This window comes from Pipistrellus kuhlii, unplaced genomic scaffold, assembly GCF_014108245.1.
Source record: "Pipistrellus kuhlii isolate mPipKuh1 unplaced genomic scaffold, mPipKuh1.p scaffold_m20_p_126, whole genome shotgun sequence".
Classification (NCBI taxonomy): Eukaryota; Metazoa; Chordata; class Mammalia; order Chiroptera; family Vespertilionidae; genus Pipistrellus; species Pipistrellus kuhlii.
The window spans coordinates 116,187-120,353 of record NW_023425434.1 but is presented as its reverse complement, the minus strand read 5'-3'; the positions used below and the strand labels follow the sequence as shown (position 1 = coordinate 120,353).

At 53.1% G+C, this 4,167-nt stretch overlaps 1 pseudogene; it reads right to left on the bottom strand.

The window, feature by feature from the left end:
- Nucleotides 1–1,251: 1,251 nt before the first annotated feature.
- LOC118716999 lies at nt 1,252–2,856 on the bottom strand (annotated as a pseudogene).
- Between the last annotated feature and the right edge of the window lie 1,311 nt (nt 2,857–4,167).

The window sequence follows — 4,167 nt, the reverse complement described above, 5'->3', positions numbered from 1 at the left end:
ATTATTCTTTTTTAAATTTTTATTTATTTTTTTATAGAAAGGAAGGGAGGGACAGAGAGTTAGAAACATCAATAAAAGAGAAACATCGATCAGCTGCCTCCTGCACAACCCCCACTGGTGATGTGCCCAAAACCAAGGTACATGCCCTTGACTGGAATTGAACCTGGGACCTTTCAGTCCGCAGGCCGACACTCTATCCACTGAGCCCACCTGGTATCGGCTGTAAATTATTCTTTATTTCAGTTAGTATGCTTAATTTATGACTGGTCCTTTTTCATGTCTTTGACATGCTCATGAAAATCCTTAAAAGTCTCATGAAGATTCATTATAACCATGGTTTGAATTCTGTATTTGGTGATTTGCTTGGCTCCATTTCTTTCATCTGAGACATGTCTCTGTTTCTGCATTTTGGCTGCTGCCCTGTGTTTGTTTCAATGTTTTAGATAGAGCTGCCATATTTCCTAAAATTGATAGAGTGGTCTTGTGTAGTAGGTGTTCTGTAGGGCCCAGTAGCTCAGCCTCTCCAGTCACCTGAACTGGGTCTTGGGCCTTTTATGGATAGGTTTGTGGCACATTGTCAACATCTGCAGCTTGCTTGAGATATTTTAGCAAAGTCTGAAGCCTGAGCCAGAACAGACCATTCATATGGAAAAGCTGCTGCAAACATCTTGGGTGAGCCTGAAAATTGGGTGGGGCTGAGTCTCAGGGAATCTTCAAGGTGGAGCAAGCAGTGTGCTCCAGGCTGATGGAGATGCAGATATGGCTGCTAGTCAGCCCTGTAACAGGAGAGGTCCCAGCACAGGAACCCCCTTGCAAGCATCTCCACCTGGGAGAAAGCCACACCTGAGTCCTGCCCTGATGCCAGACAACCTAGTTCCTCCCCATATGTGTCTGGGTGTCCGAGTAAGTTTGTGTGCCAGCCTTTTATTTATTTTTTAAAATATATTTTTATTGATTTCAGAGAGGAAGAGAGAGGGACAGAGGGAGAAACATCAACAATGTGAGAGAATCATTGATTGGCTGCCTCCTGCATGTGCCATACTGGAAATCAAGCCTATAACCTGGGCATATGCCCTGATATGGAATTGAACTGTGACCTCCTGGTGTATAGGTTGATGCTCAACCATAGAGTCATGCAGGCCGGCTGTGTGCCAGCCAGCTATTTATTTATTTATTTATTTATTTATTTATTTATTTATTTATTTTAAATATGAAAAGAAAGCAGCAGCCCTTTAGTGACGTGACCTGAACATCTGGCGGATCTCCTGAATTGCACCAAAGGGTTTGGAAGCACTTGGTTTGGTCTCAGAGGGAACATGGAAGGAGGGGACGGCCCAGCCCCCGAGGGTCCAGCTGGAGCCGCTCACATTTCGGAGTCAGTGTACATCCCGTTGATCAGGTAGTCCACCTGCGTATAGTCCTTCTTCTTGTAGTTTTCTTGTAGTGCAAACTGGACCACTACCGTGAAGAGAAGGGCCACTCCCAGCAGGAGCATGGCCAGCAGGGCCCCTCTGTTCACTGGGACAGGGGCAGGACCTGGTGGTGACCGCCACGTACTGGCCCTGGGTGCTGAGCTGGCATGAGTCCGTTGGGTGGGCCCGATGGAAGCAGTGGCACCTGTGGCCTCAAGCCGTGGAGGGCGTGGCGGCCCCCATGGCTGGCCCCGTGGCCCCCCATGTGGATGAAACAGTGCTTGGCAGTGTTGTGGGGGACGTGGCGTCCATCCCAGGTGTGGGGCTGGCATGCGGCACAGGAGCTGGCACCGTGCTGGCAGCTGGCCCCCCAGCGGTCACCGCAGTGGTGGACATGGAAGCCACGGAGGGGGTGGGCTCTGGGGTTGTGTTCTCGAGGGGCGGGGTGGGGCTACTTGATATGTTTGCCACGGGTCAGGCAGTCGACGGCTGGATGGTGGGACCTTGTGCGGATGTGTTAAGTGAATAGGGACTGGTGGGGCTGGCTGTGGGGAGCGTGGGGCTGGTTGTGGGGAGCACGGGGCTGGCTGTGGAGTGGCGGGGGGTGTGCTCAGCGGGTCTCTGTGAGCCCCGGGCACCGCCTGCACTTGCCGTGGTGGCAGCAGCAGTCTGCGTGCTGGTGGCCAGCGTGGTCCGAGGTGCTGCGGTTGGCAAAGTACCGTTGCTGAGTGCCTGGGTGTGGGGCGTGCTGGGAGCGGCCGTGGACGCCAGGGGTGGCCGTGTGAACGTCGGCGTGGGCACCCTGGAGTCCGTGAGGTTGGCGGGACCCGGGGCAGCTGCTGAGTTGCCCATGTCAGTCCCGGGAGTCCTTCCTGCTGTGACTGCAGGGGAGCTGTGGTTGGCTCCCAAAGTCTCTCTGGCAGACGTGACAGGAGAGGGCGTCATCATGGCCTCTGATGTTTTGTTCAAGATGCTGCCAGCCATTTCTCTGGATGTGATTTTTGTGACCAAGCCAGCCTGCATCTGGTTGAAGACCACGGGCACTGGACTCTGGGGTGCCAACCGGCTCTCGGAGAAGGACAGGGAGGAAATGCAGGCGAGCACCAGGGCTGTCCACATCTTGTGGGTGAGCCGGGAGCAGGGCTGGCGTCCCGAGGCTCCCAGCCGGCTCTCAGGCTGCTAGCGATGCCGGCGACGTGGCCGAGGGATCAGGGGCGGGTGCTCAGGGCCATCGTCCCGCTAGGAGGGCTGCGGGCTAGCGCGGCGTGCTGGCCAGGCGTGGTCCGGCTCTGCAGGCGAGCGCAGCTGCGGGGGGCGCTCCTGGGCCGCGGAGTGCTTTGCGGAACTGCCAGGACACGGGTCGATGCTCCGGCCTGGTAACTGTGGCATCCTGGCGCAGCGGGCCTGCGGCGGCCGGGCGGCCCTCGGACTGTGTGCTGCTCCCGCGGTCCCGGTCCAGCATGGGGACGTGGCGGGCAGTGGAGCGATACCACCCGGAGCCAGAGCGCTCCGGACAGCCGCCCCTGTGCCAGCCATTTAAATGGAACATCTGGGTCTCCAGTAGCCTCCATTTCACTCAGCCACAATCCCTGCTGGATTTTTACAGCCCAGTTGTTGCAGGGACTTCTCTGGAATGAGGGTTTGGTGTGGGGCTGGAACACCTTTCTCCTCACAGGTGTCCTACAAAGAGACAATCTCACTCCCAATTTAAAAAAAAAGTCACACATGGGTGTAGGACCATTCCATTCTGCCCCTCTGCCCCTCTTACCAGTCTTAAATGTGCCTTCTTCTTCTATAGTTATAATACTTCCATTCAGCCAGATTTCAGGTGGTGCTGAATGGTGGTTGTTCTTTATTTTATATGTTATTTTGATGTGGTTTAGGAGGCAGAGAGTAGAAGCGCTTATTTACACCACCATTGGGTTCTTACCAGAATCCCTTTTCTTGGCTGGTCCACTTTCCTTGGTTCATTGTACCTTTCCAACTTCAAAGCCAGTAATTAAAGAACTGTGGTACTGATAATTCTGTCTACCTCCTCCACATGTCAGGAATCTTGGGATTACATTGGGCCCATTCAAATAATATAAAATAATTTTCTTATTTTAAAGTAAGCTGATTAGAGCCGAAACCGGTTTGACTCAACGGATAGAGCGTCGGCTTGGGGATTGAAAGGTCCCAGTTTCGATTCCGGTCAAGGGCATGTACCATGGTTTCAGGCATATCCCCAGTGGGGGGTGTGCAGGAGGCAGCTGATCGATGCTCTCTCTCATCGATGTTTCTAACTCTCTATCTCTCTCCCTTCCTCTCTACAAAATCAATAAAATATATTATATTTTTTTAAAAATAAAATAAAGTAAGCTGATTAGAGACCCTAATTCCATCAATAATTTTAATTACCCTTTGCCAGTTAACATAATATTATCATAGGTTCTGGGCATTAGCACATAGACATTGGGAGGGGGTGGCATTATTATCCCTGTTGTAGGCAGTTAGATAGACATGAGCAGAGCAAGGGTGATGGGCTAGGTGCCTGGCAACAGACAATCAATTAGAGGGTGGGACTTCTTGCTGGCATCCAGTCTGGACCAGGGGAAGATAAGGCTTTTGCGGCCACTGGGGACCCCCATCCTCATTCACAGGGCCCCATGGCCTTATCCACTGGACCACTTCCGGGTGCTGCCTCTGGCCCCAATCCATTCTTGGCTTGGCCGCTTCTGGCTGATCACTGAGCCAGCCCCCCAAAACCCCAGCCTCC